Raw genomic sequence first — 19,564 nt, 5'->3', positions numbered from 1 at the left:
CATCCAGTGCAGCAGCTTGATCTGGGATGTTAGGGGTTAACCATGTCTCTGTGAAGATGTGTGCATCTCTGATTCGTTGTTGATTGATCCTCAATCACATCTCATCCACGTTATTCTCCTGTGAGCGGACATTAGCCAGAAGAAGGCTTGGTAGAGGAACAGCTCTCGGTCCAAGGCGGGTCAGCCTCGCCCTGATGCCGGCTCTCCTCCCTCTCTTCATCTTTTAGTTTCGTTTCTCCCCTCTGGTCTGACTGGCCGCTCGATGTATGTCGTTGGTGAGGATCCTCTCGTGGTTTGCTGCATTCAGTCCAAACTTCACACAGCTTTTCCTGACGTTGACAAGAGCTTCTCTATCGTAGAAAAGTCGTGCTTCAGCAGAGGGAGCATTGGTGCCTAAAACAGAAAAATATAGCAAAACAGTAGCAAGGATTTGAGGAGCTTCTGGCTGCTGCATCTACATGCACCGCCGTAATCGTAGGTCTTTTATAAATCCTGTTATAAAGTACATTTGACATCGATCTTTTTGCACTCCAGTGGGCTTATGAAGCCTCTCGCTTTCATATAAACTGAAAATTGGAGGAATATTCTCACCTTTCTGTTGCAGTTTGATGTGTTCTTCATTACATTTTCAGTATCTTCTGTCGATCAACCTCCACCTCGAACACCTCCTTACAGGCGGTACGAGCCGACATGTTTCCATCTGTTTGATTTTTTTGAGCGTCTCAGTGCAGTTTCTGGTGATGAGAGAGCGGCTGCAGGTTCGATTCCAGCCTCGGCCCTTTGCTGCATGTCAACACCTCTAAAAAAAAATTGAAATATTAGCCTACTGTGATTTGTGGCAATAATAAGTTAAATCTAAAAAGAAGAAATGAGACAAAGTTGAATTAACAACAATCACGGATTTCTGGAAGAAGGCAGTTTTTTATGTCCTATCATGTTTCAGTTTCCAGCTCGAAGAGTGAAGTGTTCCCGTTTTTAACGTCTTTAATCACGGTGATTGATGTTGTTTACTCAGTGGGAAGTTTGCTGTGGGTGTGACACATTAGATAAAGTGTGTATCACTTCATCAAACCACTTAACATAATTACGACACAACAGTCAGTCAGATAACGCGCTTTCACTTTCACTCTGTTGTTGAAGCCGGCGCTTCTGCATTCCTAGAAGCTCAAGTCAGTTTGTGACCTCGAATGCGACTCGTACGAGAAGGTCGTCTTTAGTGGAAGTCTGGTGAGTGAAAGTGCCGTTGTCTCAGTGAAGCGTGTTGGTGTCATGACTCAGGTATGAAGCTGGCAGCAACTTCATAACCGCAGCCTGACGGGCAGGTGAGAGGAGGAACCGACGGATGATTAACAGGAAATCTGTGAACTTTAACCAGAAAACTTTTCATAAAAGCCGACCAACCCTTTAATACGTCGACTTCAGCTTTCATGTGCTGCGTTCAGATGCCTTTCACAAGCTGTTTAACCCTTTGAAAGTTCAACAAATTAGTCAGATTTTTCACAAAAACATGGGGGCAAATGAGGAAATGTCCCACAATTGCAAGAAATTAATGAGAGGTGACAAGAAAAATACCTGATTTATTTTAATTTAATATAATTTAATTTGATCAAAGTTCAGTTCAGTTAGTTTTTTTATTTTATTTTATTTTATTTTATTTTATTTTTTATTCTATGGAAATAAAAAACTAAAAACTAAAACAGAAAATGTCTAAAAATATACTCATAATTTTTCAGGATTCTTTTTTTCAATGTTTAGCACTTTTTTGAATTGCTTCTTGTTTGTTCTTTTATCTTTTTTTTCTTGCATATTTTAAGGTATTTTTTTTTCTAATTTCTTGCTCATTTTTGGACCCTGGCTTATTAAATTGCTTAATGCCTTTTCCCCATGTTTTTGCAAGAAATCAAACTATAGTGCTTAGATTTTAACGTGCTAAACCAAACAGTACAGCTGAGATCTGCAGAAGTACGGGGGCATAAACGCGGTCACGTTTCTGAAAGTTTGCTCTGGTAAAATCTGTTTATATAAAAGCATCAGTCAGCAGTCAGCAGTTAGGGCCTGCGGGCTGTTTTTATTTCAGTTTTGTTATTACTGCAATCTGACTGCTAACTGGCGGTTTATCTAGTTTTGTAGTTGAAATCAGTCGAAGTGCAAGAAAAAAAATCACATCTTTACTTTTATTCTATTTACAGCACAAAGGTGGTATTTAACCCTTTGAAACCTGAGAAAATTTGTATAATTTCTTTCAAAAACATGAGAAGAAGGCAATGAGCAACTTAACTTCTTTGACAGAAAAAAAAACACTTTGCTGCGGTTTCAAAGGGTCAAACAGTTTGTGAATGCAGCCCAAAAAAAAAAAAAAAACTGGTGTTGATCCAGGTTTCAAAGGGTTAACTGCTTATGTGCTGCCAACAAGTCAAAGACTAATATGCACATTTGTTAACATATCTGCATGCGGCGCTGGAATAACCCCGGGATGCTGGACAGCGTATGCCGTATGTTTACCGATGCTCTTCTGGATGACCGGAAACATCTGAATAATCGGATCTCTCATGACGAGAAGATTTTATGGGAAATTCAGGAAATTGCAACATGAAGTACACAAGCTGAAAGAAACAGGCTCATAAAATCGTTTACAACACTGCCACTCGAAGGACTTCCTGTAGTGTGTTTGAGACTGATGATAAAAACATGATAAATCAGATACAATTAACCCTTTAAAAACACAGGCTGTTGCATGGAGCTGTTTAAAAAGATCTAAAATATGAACGGTAGTAGAAAGAGCATTCATTCTTTTTGCAGAAGCTTCAGCATGTGAAAAGATTTATGTCATAATTCAATTATTGCCCGTTTTTATGGTCATTTCCCAGAGGTTTACCGCAACTTTGCAACGTATTTTTATTGTTGAAAAGTAAAAACAAGGGAGCCTGTGAAAAGAGTGTTACGTTAGAATTAATCAATATTATATATACACACACACACATATATATATATGTGTGTGTGTGTATATGTCAGAAACCCATGTAGCCCCTCCCCTGCCTCCTTATGACATAACCAAAATTGAGAACATTAAAACATTAAAGCGCAATAATAGTAGTAGCATACGTAAAAAAAACTTTTGAGGGTGCTAGTTTAAAAATATAATTTCATAAATAAGTTAATAAAATGTGGAAAAGAGAATTAACTTCATTTAGACGGATAAAAAATACAATTAAAAGATATAACCATATATGCATAAGCAGATAAGACACTAATAAAAGAAAAAATCTCACATAAAACAGGTTGAATGCCAATAAAAGGACAAACTCTTGGATTTAAAACAGGTAAAGAACAACGTGTACGGCAGTGCCAAAAATCATTACATCCCAGAACTCAAACAGGACCAATATAACATGCAAAGATAAAATATTAAAATTATTATAATACATTTCATTTATCGAGTTCACTTTACAAAAAACAGCACCGTCAAATAGTCCTTTTAGGAGAAGGCTTGTTTGTAAAAGTGTAATCTGACTCGGGATTATGTCGGACGCTTTTTTTTTTCTTTTTTTTTTTCTCCATATAAAGTCTTAAAGTTTGAGCAGGTTCAGCGTTCAGTGTGACAGAGACATTCATGCAGTAAACAAGCAAATTCGTGACTTAGCTTAGCTTGTTAGTCATCTTCCTCCGTCGTTTCTCTGATCCGTGTTTACTTTGGCGCCCAGATGACATCACAGACGGAGTTTACCGAACTCTCTGCACACGCTCAGCGCGGTATCCACCTGATCGTCTGACGGGGGCTTTCAGACACGCTGCATGTTTGGTGCAGGTGGTGTGTGTGTGTGTGTGTGTGTGTGTGTGTGTGTGTGTGTGTGTGTGTGTGTGTTTGTGTTTGTGTTTGTGTGTGCTGATTTTTCTCGCCTCTCGGTGGATTTTCCCAACAAACTCGAATGACAGGAAGTGACTGATACAAACTGAACAGTCAGATCTAAACAGTTCACCTCCACACACACACACACACACACACACACACACACACACACACACACACACACACACACACAGTGGCCCATTTCTTTATTTACGACAGCGGCGTGGATGTAAAACTTTAAACTCCACGGTGGGATAAACATCCTGCAGTCACCAGAAACAAACAGGAAGTGCTCATCATCAAGTCTTTGCTCACTATCTCCTCCTCCGTTAACCCTTTGAAACCTGGAGAAACATCACTTTTCATGCTGTATTTAAACATTTTGAACTCTGAGCAAACTGGTGTGATTTCTTTCAAAAACGTGAAAAAAAGGCAAGAAATTAGTAGATTTAGAGAATTATTTTTAAAAAGCTTTGGCAAAAATGTCCAGAGAGCTATGTTTATATTAGATATTTGAAATTAATTTAAAATTATTATACAGAATTATTGTCGTTTTAAGCAATATTTTCTTTTTTTCTTTTTTTACTTTCCCGTGATTTTGTTTGTTCCTTTTTTTGGTATTTCAAAAAAGCGAGGGGGAAATGTCCAGGGAAAGAAGAAATAAACTAGGAAAAAAAAATTCAAATGAACACAATTACATATTTAAAATTATGTTGCATTATTGTGACTATTTTCCTAAAACACTTTTCCAGGTCTTGTATGCCTTGTTTGTTCGTTTTAATCTTTCTTTTTGTTTTGTTTTGTTTTATTTTGTTGAATCTTATTTTGTCTTGTCTTGCTAATTTCAGATAATATTCTTGCACATTTCTCTTTTTTTGCTCACTGCCTTCCTCCCGTGTTTTTGACAGAAATCAAGCTCAGGTTTTTAAGGGTTAAATATACTGTAGTGCTCTGTTTTTTTCTTGTGTTAGTCGAGCTTTATCTTGATGTTGTCATGAAATCTCCCCAATGATTTCTTGGTATTTTAGGGATAGTTATAAACTGAAAACACTTTTATCATCATGTTTTGATGCATGTGATCAATTCCAATCCTGTTTTTTTAGGAATTAACTTGACTTGATTTGTAACAGAAAATATGCCTGCAGACAAGCGTAACGTCGTCCAGATTGTCATGAGGAAACATTTTAACGTGCCCGCCAAGTCCTCAAATGTTTGTAATGATTGTTTCCGCAAAACATTCGTTGAAAATATATAAATGACTCCCACTAATATGCGATCAAAGCAGCTAAAACTTGATTTCCATATTTTATGTAAATCATATTTTATGAGTGTGGAGACGCATGGTTCATGTTTGGGAGAGATGGTTGAATACAGGAAGAGTCAACAATGACTCAAAGCAAAACAGGATGTTGTTATGGCTTTAATTTATTAGGATCAAACGTTTAGTAACTGATTTTCTTCTGTTTTTGGCCACTACTTTTAAGGAAAAAACAAGCTGTGAACACAGATTTCACCTGTGAGATTTGAAGTTCATGTTTTTTTCCACTATTAGTAATCAGAGAGCAACATGATGATTCATCAGGAGTTGGTTTTTTTGTGACACCTGATGTATGTCAGTTTAATATTCCTTCTTTTAGCTCTGTTTTTGGTCTCCACCATCTCCTGTTACAGATAACTGTCCTTAGGTTTGTTTCCATTAACCCTCAAATTGCACAAATTGAAATGGAAACTTTTTTTTCTTTTTTTGCAAAAAAATTTTTATTCTCACATGAGATGGTATTTTAGGTGATTGTAAAATACATATTTGGTAAAACTGCAATGGAAACACTTTTTTAGGTCACATGATGCTATGTCTACATGCTTGTCAGTAGGAACTGGCTCCCTCATGATGCAGCAGGAGCTACAAGAGCTGTTACTGCATCACATAACTCTTAAAAACATTGTGGACTTTCAGCTCCCAAAAATCCCTCATACATGGCCGCTCCCACGTATGAGGGGCTCGCCTTTCCATTATTGCTCGTATAACACGATTGATGAACCATCATCAATCAACTTGTGCTGCATTAGTCGCCTTTCGCGAGAATTTTTAACATCTGAAACCAGAGAAAATTGGTTTGGTTTCTTGCAGGAAAAAAAAAACATAATTAGCAACTTGGCAAGAAAAATCATGCAAACTAAAAAAAAGAAAAAGACAAAAAAAAGTAAAATGTGACATTGAAATAAGTAAAATATTTACAATTCTCTTAATATACATTTCAAATTGTGTTACAGAAACGTCCTATTAATTTCTTGCTAATTTTTGGATCATTTCTTATTTAGTTGCTTGCTGCCCTCTAACATTTTTTAAAGAAACCAAGCTTATTTGCTTAGGTTTCAAAGCGTTAACAGTATTTGCAATTTGCAGTAGTTCTCCATGGTTTCAAAACGTGACTAAATAGTCTCAGTCTCAGCAAAGTAATATTTCAGCCAAAAAAAAAAAAAAAAGAAAATTAAAAAAAAAGCTGCTGAGCATGTCCGATTTTCTCTGTATTTTCTGACTTTATTCTTTAAAAATCCTTTTGTGTTCATGTTTGATGTAAAATGTTTGCGTCTCCTCTTGTCCCTAAAAAGAGATGTGTCATTGAAACCTGATTTTTGTTTCACTTCAGTAGAAACAGTTCAGAGCAGATTGTTGACAAATGTACTTTATCTTAAACGGACATCAGCTTCCAAAAACACCACATGAATCATTCTTCACATTTCTTGGAACGAGTTCAATAAAACTCCAGAGATCCTCCAAAAACAGCAGAGGTGTCACTATGGAATTAAACTTGTCCACGTTTGTGACTGATGGAGTTTCCCTCGATATATCAGCTCCGTTCAGGCCGGTCACTGTTTCAGCCGGCAGCCGCTTTATCAGCCGGACTCCATCAGACCTCAGCAGACGCTGGCTGAAAACAACAGGAAACCAGCAGGAAGTTCCACGATAACAGGCTGCGCGCTCGTAGATTCCCGTTCACGATGCAGTTTTACAATCACTCAACAGAATCTGAGTAAATCAGATGATCTCCAACCTGTCAAACACAGATGAGCTGACAAGAAAGACTTCCTGTTAGATGAGAGTTTGCTCCAAACAAAAAGGTTTCAGCGAATGCCTCAGAAGCATCTGAAGTTTTCTGCGGAAGCCCTGTGCGGCCGTTCACTCACACATTTTATGTTATCCCGAGATAACGGGATGATTTTCGGGAGAAACCAAACTCTTTTCCCAAAATAATAATGACATCATTAATTTGAGATTTCTAGAGAACAAATAATTCGAGAGGCCTGAAATTACCGTCACAGATGACACATCACGCCGCGCTGACGGCTGGATGACCTGGACGCTAATGTAGATAAGGTGTTTATTTTGGGACAGAAAGCATGAAAGCTCATAACACTTTTTAAACAAATGAATGAGTGACGCTAATGTTTAGTTTAGTTGAGGTTTAGTTAAATTTTTTTATATTGAGATCTCAAATTATTTATGCTTTATCTTCGGAAACCACTTTTTTTAATCTTGAGATCTCAAATTAATTAATTAATATTATTTTTGTCATTATTTAGAGAAAACGTTTTTTTTATCTTGAGATCTCAAATTGTGTCGTTATTTCGTGAAAACACAGTTTTGTTTTCTTGAGATCTCAAATTAATTATGTGATCTCAATAAAAAACACATATTTTAAATCTTGAGATCTCGAGGAATGATCTCGGAGAGAAGGGAGGGAAAACAAAGAATCAACGTTTGGCCGCTTAGGGCCTCTGTTTTCGCAGAAACGTACGAAGCCAACGTTTTGTGCTCGGCTGCTCCCTCGAGAGTCTCCTGAAGCATCGCTGCTGTTTGAGTTCGACCTATTTCCCTTCGCAGAGGAAGAACTTTGATTTGAACCAGATTAGTGGCTGTAGTGTCCTGAATTTCCTGCTCGAGGGGAAACCTGATCAGGAAATTCAAAATTAAGAGCAGAGACAGGCTGGGAGTCAGTCACTGCAGTTTAGGCCCTGTTCTCTGTCAGTGGTTGGATTTATGTGAGGTCAGAGCGAGAAACGAAGGTCCAGGTGACCGAACGGTCGCCGCTGATCCACGCTGAGATCTAAACTTCAGACTCCGAAGATTCACAAAGTGAAACGCAAATCTGGTGTCCCAGTTTGTAAATGACTCAAACCAGCAGCAAACTCAGTAAAACAAAAACAAAACATTTCCATAAAAGAGGTATCAACGTTAAAATTCTTAAATATCACAACTTGACAGTGAGTCGTATTCTCTCACTTTCATTACTACATAAAAAAAACAAAACCAAACCAAAAAAAATAGGACAAGCCTTTGAGCTTGTGTTTGTTTGGATTGGACGTCAAATAAAGTTTTGTATTCAGTGTGAAAGAATAACATGATGTGAAAACGTGAACATTTACCTCCCATAATTTCCCCTTTTATCACAATGGACCTAAAAACATCCACGATTCCAGCTTTTACTTTTACAGATCGACCGGTTTGACTGCACAGGCACATAAACACAGAAGCAAACCTCGTGACTTTTCTGTGGCGACTGAAATGTGTCTGTGATGTTTTTGATTGGGAAGTATTAAAAACTTTAGACAAACTTCTCGTGCAGCTCAAATGGTGTTATGAGAGGATTTCTCCTTTTTTCTAATACAAAAACAAAAATCCTTTTGTATTTGTATTTCTAATAAGTGAACATTTTACCTTGATTATGATTAATGAATGATTATTTTTCTTTTTTCTTTTTTCTGTGGTTTGTTTTTTGTCCTCATAGTTCACTGACACAGTGTCATGTGACCATGGTGTGTTGGAGTGTAATAAACATATGATTTATTATTATTTATTAAACTTTCGAACATTATATAAAAATGAAAAGCTCCATCTTAAACAAACTTCAGGTAAATTGAAGCACATTGTGCTGATAATAGGCCAACCTCTCCTGACTGCAGGACTCTGACTTCAGCTTCTGTCAAACTTCTGTGCTGTTAATCATTTTACTCAGGAATTAAAAACTTTTGAGTCGGCCTACTTCTCCTATAGCTGCCAACAGCCTGCCGACATTCACAGTTAGAGAAAGGCTGAAAATAAGCTCATGTGCTTGTGGCCCCGGGCCCCCAAAACATTACATCCGCCCCTGGTAATAATAATGAGAGCTCAGCGCGAGCGGCCGGATGAGACATGGAGCGATGCGTCCTGCTGTTTCTAAATAATTCATCCAAAGTCTGATTAAAGCTGAAACTAACACAAAGTCGTCTGTAGAGTCTAAAGAAGTCACTTTCCATCGTTGAATATTTGACTGTTTGTTGGTTCAGACACTTTGGTGCTGTGAGGAGAAGCTGCGCTCTGCTTGTCTGTCTCACTGCGCTGCTGTCGGACCGTCAGCCGTTTGATCCGTGACAATGAAACACGGTGGAAGCACATACGTATGACTCAGTTGTCAAACACTCAGCTGTATTGTAGAGTCATAAGCGTTCACTTCATTACATGATTGTTAAACAGTTCTGCTGTCGTGGTGTTTTGGACTGACATTTTCGTCAGTGCTGTGAGAGCGTGAGACAGAGTCCGACAGAACGAGACACACGGCAGATGCACGGGAGTTGGCATCCCCGGCAAGGAAAGGATTAACAGAATTTTTAAATAACCGACATGGGCAAGATTACGTTGGTTAGCGGTTCTGAATGTCGGTTTCGATTATTTTTAGACTAATTGCCCAGCCCTGTTGGCTCCATCCACCGCCCCTCCTGCCCGCCCTATAAGTCACCCCACGTGCTTCCATCCTGTCGTGTTTCATGCTGCCGCGGCAAACATCGTCGGGCGTCCAGGTGGGTATAATAACACCTTGAATGGTTCTGTTTGGCCTCGTTCCCAGCTGATGCCATTCAGCAGACTACCACAAGGACACAAAAGGTGGTTTTTGCCGTCAGGATCTTGCACAAAAATCACTGCAAAAGCGGCGGTATTTGACGACTTAGGAATGACAACAGGCTGCAGCTGTCAGGAACGAACGCGGCCCCATATTGCTGTATCCATCTCTCTTAATAAAACACCCTTGACTACATGTGGACGAGGCCAAAGCGTAACAGAAAAACTACAGGTCATGTATGTTTGTCTTTGCATCTTCATGTCGTAGGAGTACAGGAGGAGTCATGTAGTGGGAGTCATATCAGCTAGAAACTGACTGGTCTCAGAGGGCGATGAGTCAGTGGCTCACCAACTTTGTTGCGCATTTAACTTTAAAGTGCTTACAGTAAATCAAACGCTTCAGATTAGAGCTAAAAACAGAAAATCAGAACCTGTTCAGGGATCAGCCTAACTGGAAACTCCCATAAGGAGCAGGAGGAAGAGGAAGAGGTGGCAGCGGAGGCCTCGGGGCTTTCAGCCGGGGAACTCAGAGCCAGATTAGAAATAAGATAGCTCCTTAGAGTGATGATTGTGTGCTTTCGTTTCACAATATCTGAGTCGAGCAACTGCGGAGAACTATGTCCCAAAATGCAGCCGAGGCACTGCGTGCATCCCGCAGGAAAGGATTATGTTGAGGAAGCTCGACTAGAAGCAGGAAGTTGGTATTGAGGCGGGTTAGTGAAGGTGGGAGTACATTTCAGACAAAGCATTATCACTGTCACTGTTATCGCGGAAATGTTACTTTCCTTTAACGTATTTCCTGACTCTTCCAGCTCTGAGCCAGCTGACACATCACATTAATGTCCGGCAGGAGACTCCTGTTTACTAACAAGACGAGCACGAATAAAAGTTACCTGGATTTCACCTGGTGTACAGGTGTGTCTGCCAGGTGCAGAGGTATGAATTCCCACCAAGAGTTTTCTGAAAGTGCAACGTTTCGATCATCTTTTGTCAAAAATATAACTCAAAGTGTGACAACAAAACACCTAGACCTGATGGTGGAGGGGTCTTTATATTCAAAGGTCTGAATCTCATTTCTGTCCGAGGCCAAAGGTCAGGAGCGATTGGTAATCGGTGATGAGTTTTTGCCCAGCCGCTCGGAGAGAGGTTTCAGTAGCTCTCTCCTGCTGTGTCAGAGATCTCAAAAACAACTTGTTTGTTGATTCATACAAAGATCTTGTTTTTTCATAAAGTCTTTGATCAGAGCTGGTCAGAGGGGTGTTCAGGGATGCCGGAGAAAATTCGGTTCTCGCCCGTGCTTCTGGCTTGAATGTCCAGTACGGTTTCTTTCATTGTTTTGTTTTCGTTAATGAAGAAGTTTTCGCTGGAGGTTTTGAAGGTGGTTTTGAGGGAGTTGCCTGACTGTTGTAATTTTTTTGACGTACAAATGTGATTTTGTGCAAATTCCAAGCTGGAGCAGAGTGGCTTTATTTCCTTGTGTAGTGTAACCAGTAAATTGAATTTTTGTTTGAAGGATTGAAGCATACCGACCTCGATAACGGCAGTCGTCAGATGACTCAGTCAGGCTGGGGCGTACCGGGCATCTTATCCATTTTGTGCAGGCTGTAAAGATGGTCTGCGTTGTCTTCCGAGTCCGCTATTTCCTCCAGAGTGTGTCAGTTGCTTTCCGGTTTTTGGTACACAGGGGCGATGTATATCGTTGCGTTTTTTTTAGTGTCTTAATTAAACCCAAATTTTGTTTTTATTCCTTCGGGTCGCCGCCTTGTTCGAGCTCATCAGCTTGTGTGATGTGTCGCGATACTCAGTGTGCCATCAGATCGCTGTTGAGATTTTAACTGTCCAAGTTTTGTCGTCCTCACCTCTGTACTCTGAGGATATTGCTGTTAGAAATGTTTGCGCTTTGTGTCGTTTAACATTTCTACTCTTCGCAGCTCCAGCTTTGTCTGTGCAAATCAAACGCATGAGCTTCATGCTGGATTAGGCCAAAATGAGCACGTTTCTGTGTCCACTCGTCTTTGAAAACTTCTTGGTCAACCTTTAGTTTCTTGGCACATTTTGATAGTGACGTCCTCACCGCATTGGCGACATAATCTACTGTACGCTGACAGAAGACGCCAAAGTCTCACTCACTCATGCGAGCAACGACTTCTACATAATATACAAATGTAATGTATCTGTGGTTTACAGAAATTTAAAATGTCAACATTTACTTTAAACTGTTAAGTATACTTTAAAGATTTCAAGTTTAGATTATTTTTATTTTATTTTATTTTTTTAAAATATTGATTCAGGTACCATTTTTGCACTGGCGTCAGAAAATAAAAAAAAAAAAACAATACCAAACCCGAAATAAAAGTGGTTGTTTTTTAGAGACCAGTGGTCCTTTTTTCCAACATGTTTGTGCCACTGAATGTGGGTGTTTTTGTTTAGCAGCCTGTCGCTGTATTTCATCGGCCATGTGCTGCCAAATGTGGTTGTTTTTTAGCGACTTGTGGCCACATTTACAGTAGTCTTTGTGCCACTGAGTTTAGATCGTTTTTTGCAGCCTGTTGCTGGATTTCCACGCAGCATTTGTGGCACCGACTGTGAGAGTTTATCAGCAGCTGGAGGCCGTGTTTCCACTGGCATTTGTGCATTTAAGCCAAAACATGATCTTTCCTAACCAGTACAGAGTGTTTCTTCTTTATCTGCTACATAATGACACAAAAATGTAATGTATCCATCTTTGCAGAAATGTACAATGCCGCCATTTTTCCTGGTGATTGGGTTAGTCTGACTGCAACTTGATGGGTATCAGCAGACAGCTGAAAAACGCTGCGTGTCTGAGTGAAACAGTGGAGGGATCTGACCTGAGCTGACCGAGGCCGCACTGAACCGAGTCTGAGGGATTTCCACAGCGCTGACATCACTGACTGATTGTTCTTCAGCTGCAGGAAGTGGCTGCATTGATTGATTTATGTTAACAACAAATAGCAACAATGAAGTCTGTGACTCATAATCCGCCCGTTTACTTTCGCTATTGTCACATCGACAGGTATTCCCCGCGTCACCTGTACGCACACATACAAACAAACGCACACGCCTGTCGATTACACAACAGTGTTTCTGGTAAATGCATTGTTTAACTACAGACTTTTATCATGAACTGTGTAATGTTTTACTTTAACAGTTTAGTTTCAGAATTACAAATGTGGCCCAAATCTATGCCACTGCCAAAAAAGGTCATGCATTCCTGCAGCCTTTCACACTCTGGATTATTGTTCAATGGCCCTCTTTAAAATCTTGCAAAATGAAACATCACCGTGATAACAGAGAGCAGCTGAACATGGGGCTCGTCTTAAAGATAACGTCTGTCTGTCCACAGGTTTAATCCAGACTAAAATATTTAACCATTTGAAGGATTGTGATGAACTGTTGTTCAGACATTCATGTTCGTCTCAACTGTAAAATTTCAAGCAACATTTTTTGGCATTGTACGTGTCTGCGAACCACAGAAAGATTACATTTGCATGTTATTACGTAGAGGATACATTTGCCCTCATTTATGAAATGAAAGTACAACAGAAAACTGGGCGTACAGTCATTTCCATGCAAAGCTAAACATTTAAAAATGTGGATGTGAGCAAAGGCTACGTACGCAAGTTTGAGTCAGCGTGGACTGACGGTGCAGTAAAGTAGATCCAGCTGGGCTGGAGAATTGTATTAATCTCTTTGTATAGCAAATGTGAGAAAATTATATTTTTAGTAAAGGCCTATGTTGGTGCACTTTCACACAGCTGGACTGACTGAAAGCCAATGCTGCCAGCTCTGATTTATCCAAAAAATTAAACACTGACAAGCCAAAGCATGTTTATATAATTTATCATTAAAAAGAAATAAACTCTGCAACAGTGTAGTGGTTTAAATACTAGTAGCCGAGGCAACTGCATTTTTAGCGGTGTCTGGCTCGGACACAGTTGTGCGTCTGGCCAGTGAAACATTTAACAATGCTGTGGTAAACGAGTGGTTAATTTTAGGCACAGAAAATATTTGGTTATTGCTCAGAAAAGATCATGCTTTGGCATAAAATACCCAGTTTGGGGTTACAGTCCCTGCTGAAATGTAGTAATGTCTGTAAATAACAACCCCTTTTTATGTGGCACAATCCTTAAAGAACACCCACGTTTGGTGGCTAAAAATATAGAAATAAAGCAATGATTTCCTACACAACACCAGTTTGATAGAGAAAAACATGCTGGAAAAGCAGGAATGTAAAAAAGTAAATGAATAAAAAGAATTGTGGCTCTATCACAGCTGGAAAAACAGTGACTGACCCCTAAAAAACATCAAAGTTTAGGGGCTAAACAGCTCATTCATTAAAATGCAATGGCTTCATCCTCTGCAGTGTAAACATGCAAATTTTTTAAGTACGAGTGGAAATTTTGGTGTGGTGATGGCGCCAAACGAAGGGTCACCTGGATTCATCTTTGAGGGACTCTATTAGGAATTCTTTTAAAAATGTGGCCCGTTGATTTTGAGATATTTTGGGAGGGAAAAGTTGTCGGTGAGCTGTGACCTCAGATTTGAGGTTAATAAGTCCACAGCGGATGAATCAGTAAGATGTCATTTATGCAGTAGTTTCTCATATTTCCCCTTCTCTCCTGTGTTGGGCAGGAATTTTCCCTCTCATTACCAGTCCGGCTGGACTCAGTGGGACGTTCCTCCTTCTCTCCGTCTCTCTCCTGTTAGAAGCCGGACTGCGAAACGTCACCTCTCATTTGTCTCTGGAAACAATGGCACAGTTATATAACCACATTCTCTGCATACTTTCACAAAAAATAGGTTTTAACGAGACAAAATTTTCAGCCTGAGGGAAGGTTAGTCTGTTCTACACTGGGAACTGACCAGTACAATCAGTCGGATAGTCCTCTAAAGCCCAGTATGCACTGCGCGGTTTTGGGCTGCAGATGAAAGATGATGCAGAAATGTGGCAATATCTTTGGTCGCTGCTCTAAAATGATGGTCGCACAGTGAGAGAGGTTCAAGGATGATCCTCGTCACGGTCATGGGACAAACGTCTGACGGTGTCAGAAATTTGGGATGACCATCTCACTCACCTACGTTTACTAACCAATAGGGGTGTAACAATGCATCGCGAAGCAGTTAAAAATCGATACGAAATATGTGAGATTAGGGCTGGAATAAAGCACGATACTTTTTTTCATATCAGTCGATATCAATATATATCACAATATACATCAAATCACTATTTCTGTCGAGCTTAAAGGTTGCTTTGACTCCTCAGTGAGATATGAAGATATCATCAGGTTCATTTAGGTTTAAATATTTATTTTCTGTCAGACATTGAACATGACAAATATACTGTAGAACAGCATCACCAGCTGGAGGACCTATTCTACTAAAACATTTTCCAGCAACTTTCCAGCATTGTGCTATTAATCATTTTACTCAGGAATTAAAAACTTTTGAGTAGGCCTACTTCTCCTATAGCAACATTCCCAGTTAAAGAAAGGCTGAAAATTAGCTCACGGGCCCCCAAAACATTACATCTAACACAAAGTAGACTGTAAGAGTCTAAAGAAGTCACTTTCCACCTCTGCAAATGTGGCTGTTTTAGCGCTGTGGCTGTCAAACACTCTGCTGTTCTACAGTCAAACTTGTTCACTGCATTTGATTTGCTACGGTGACCACGGTGATTCTATCGACTACGTCTCATATTTAAATTGGAGAAAAGTTATTTCGTGATTGATATCGTTATCATTTTATTGCCCAGCCCTATGTGAGATTCAAATTGAGGAAATGAAAAATGAAGCGCAATACTCTTTTTGAGCAGCATGCTTCTGACTTGCCTTACTCAACATGCCATGTCACAACGTGTTCAACATCCTACGTCATGTCCGAGACTAGAGACAGCTCGCCACTGCAAATAAGATGACGCAAAGGCTCCGCAACTGGCGATATTGAAATAGAAGATCCTCCCTCCAGTTTCAAATCGGGAGTGTGGCGGCATTTGAGCCTCCTCAAGTCAGAAAGTAATACATGCAAAAAGATAACACAAAAGACAAAAACAGTCTGCAAATATTGCAAGAGGGTGTTGAACTACACAAATAGTTCAACTAACATGATGCAGAATGTCAGCTGTCATCATAGTGAGGAGCTCCGGTCAGCCCCGTCTACGCAGGTTACTCCTTAACAACGACTACACGTCCAAACCACACTGGGTGATGCACTCGCTGGGTGATGCTGGGCGAGCTGCATCACCCGCTCGCCCAAAGGAGTACAAGAGCGAATGGGTGATAAGTTGGTCTTGTGTCCTGTCAGCTCTGAACAAGGTCATCCATCCAGTGCAGCTTGATCCGGGATGTTAGGGGTTAACCGTGTCTCTGTGAAGATGTGTGCAGAGGAACAGCTCTCGGTCCAAGTCGGGTCAGCCTCGCCCTGATGCCAGCTCCCCTCTGGTCTTATTGGCTGCTCGGCGTGTGCAGTTGGAGATCCTCTCGTGGTCGGCTGCATTCAGTCCAAACCCCACATAACTTTTCCCGATGTTGATAAGAGCTTCTCTGTCGTAGAAAAGTTGTTCTTCAGCAAAAGGCGCCATGGAGTCGAAAAAATAGAACAAAATATCGCAAAAAAGTAGCAAAGATTTGAGGAGCTAAAGGCTGCTGCATCTACATGTGCTGCCGTCGTTATAGCAACTGCTATTATTATTATCAGTATCAGTGTTATCAGTTCACGAAAAATATGAGCAGGAGTTTTTGTCGCAGACACGAGCTTCTTCATGACACGTCAGCTCTTTCTCACCTACAGATGCATTTTGTTTTAATTTGATCTTTTTAATAAAAGAGCTCTCAGGGCGTTCATGCACAACACTGGTAACATCCAAAAATATCAACCCTGATTCACCTTTTAAATCTTCACCTGGGACAGTCGCTGTCAGGACACATTGTGGATAGTTTTTTGTTGCGCTCGCTGAGGTTTTCTCTGTGTACCTGCAGTGTGTTTCATGTTGTATTATATCAGAGCCAGGAGCCAGTCGGGGGAGCAGGGAGAGGGTCAAAGTTCACTCAGCCAGGAAAACTTCATTCATTTCCTATTGGCTGTCGGCCAACACACACACACACACACACACACACACACACACACACACACACACACACACACACACACACACACACACACACTGACATGCTTTCTGTTTCACTGGTTGTGACAGTCGGGACAAAAGCCCAGCGAGGCTGAAGACCAGAGCGAGTTGTTTCTGTGTCGGCCTTTGATTCATAAATCCGTCGACACTGATCACCTGTCAATCAGTCGACCTGTCAATCAATCAATCAGTCAAATGAATCAGTCAAGTGTGACTTTGTCTTCTTACAGGGCGGGGATACTCAACTTGCTTTGATTGAGGGCCACTTTTCTAAAATGACAGGAGGCCAGGGGCCAGTCGCAGCAGCCCCAAACATGTTTCTTGGATTTTAAGACATTTGGAGAATTTTGGATCTTTCAAGAATTTAAGGACATTTTTAGTATTTTAGGATGTTTCTCAGATTTTAGGATGTCTCCAGGGAATTTGAATATGTCAGGGATTATAGGAAATTTCTTGAATTTGAAGACATTTCTTGGATTTTAGGACAATTTTAGGATTTGAGGACATTTCAAGGATTTTGGGATGTTTCAAGGATTTAGGCTTATCTCTCTAAAGGACAATTTTAGGATATTAGGATGTTTCAGAGGCTTCAAGACATTTTGACAATTTTGGGACGTTTCTAGAATTTCAGGATCTTTCTAGGAGTTGGGGATGCTTCAAGGATTCTAGGACATTTTTCAGATTTCAGGACATTCATTTTGGGATGTTTTTAGGTATATGGGACATCTAGTATTTTAGAAAATTAGGGTCTTTTAGGTTTGATTAACAAGCTCTATTTTGATGCTGTTTTATGTCTCTGACACCTTCTGGAGACTAAAAGAACAAAAAAAAACCTCACTGTGTCAATCACTTTATTTCTACTATGAAATCTGGACTTTAAGTTGAGTTTCACAGTTCTGAGGTTTTTCCCAGTTTCCCAGTTTCTGCTCAAGAGTCAGTGCTTCAATGAAGGGATGCATATATGAGATGTATATATATATATGTAGAGAGAGAGAGTTTTTTAAAATAATCTGCAGACACGCCCTGATCTGATCGTCTGATTGTGGTCACATCCGCCGTCCTGCAGTTCTGACTGTTTTGTGTTGCACCACGTGGCTCATTGTTTCATCTGTCACCTTTGTACCTGCCCATGTGTCACCTGCCACCACATACCGAACATACCTGAGCTTTCATTTCCACGCCTGGAAAAACCACAACAGATCGAGCGAGAGGGAGAAGAAGAAGTGTGAGTTCTAGGAAACGGAGACGGAAATCAACAGCGAGCTCACAAATAATAATAATTCGTGAGGTCGTCCTGAGAGCTCGCCGCATATGAGTTTCAGTTTTGATGAAACATTTACTAAAACAGTTTAATCAAGTGGAGTTTTATATAATCCAAATTCTAAATATTGACAGAAATATTTTCTTTTTTATTGTGAATGCATACTGGTTTCAAATATTGGTTACTGGTCTCATTAAGTACCAATAATCGACCCTGAAAAGCCAAAATCGGTCGACCCCTCGTTAAAAAAGTTTTCTCCTTTCATGTCCTCATTAAAAAGGGAGTGAAATGTTGCTTTAAATAGATATTACAACACAAGACGGTACTTTTTATCCTGTTACTCGTTATGATCTCTGAAACGTGGATTTAAGTTTCAGTCTGGATCGAAAAAAGCTTTTTTTAACCTCACGTGTTGTATCGCTGCGCTCTGATGCTGCTGAGAGACAAAAGACAAGAAGGAAACCAGGCAAATTTTTCCAAAGAAGCTTTTTATTTAGATAAACAGAGCTGAAACTGTGTCAGACGTGACCAGAGAGGAATGCTGTGTGTGTGTGTGTGTGTGTGTGTGTGTGTGTGTGTGTGTGTGTGTTCGTTCTGAACTTGAATTGGGTCAAAGTCCAGGCAGGACTTACAAAAAACTACAACTGATAATACTGTTAACCGTTTAGGGCCCAACTTTAATACTACACACACTCGTATCGCCCTGCACTCAAAAAGCACTAAAATATTATACATTGATATTATTCTCTATTTTCATTGAGTTTATTTTTTTGACCAACATCAGCACGGATCATAAATATCAAATATTCATTGATTTTCAGAATTTAAACCCTTTAAATGCCAGGTTTTTGTCATAATGCCACTATGTTTTTAGATGAAAAAACCCACACAAAAAATGAATTATTTTCAATATACCACGTGCTAAAATCATAAATGTTCTCTTGATTATCACAGCCTGGGATATGTCAACGATTAGCAGCATCTATGATATTTCTACATTATTATTTTTCGTGCCGTGTCAAATACTCACACTCATACCGCTCTGAGCACAGAGTGTTTTTCAAATTCATGCTATAAAAAATATTACACATTAATATGATTTTCATCAGTCCTGATCCCCCAAAAGTGTTTTACACAAAAATCTTTGGCCCTTGAATGCTCTCAACCTAAAACAAACCAGTATGTCGTCACTTAGTGCCGTCAGGAGTCCCAGTACTCACACTGTGATGTCTCTCACTTCTTCTGAGGACATTGGACAGATTGTATTTATGTGGAAATGGCTCCATCTAGTATCCAAAAACAGACTGACATTTTACAGTATCACAACAGTATCACACACGAACCAACAAGCTGTGTGTTTCTAACATGCATCATTGCAGCCAGCTGGAGACACAGAGCACCTTACATTTGTATAACTCATATGTGTCAAATCAGCAT

This window comes from Plectropomus leopardus, chromosome 5 (genome assembly GCF_008729295.1).
Source record: "Plectropomus leopardus isolate mb chromosome 5, YSFRI_Pleo_2.0, whole genome shotgun sequence".
Taxonomy (NCBI): Eukaryota; Metazoa; Chordata; class Actinopteri; order Perciformes; family Serranidae; genus Plectropomus; species Plectropomus leopardus.
Note: the sequence above shows the minus strand (reverse complement) of the source record.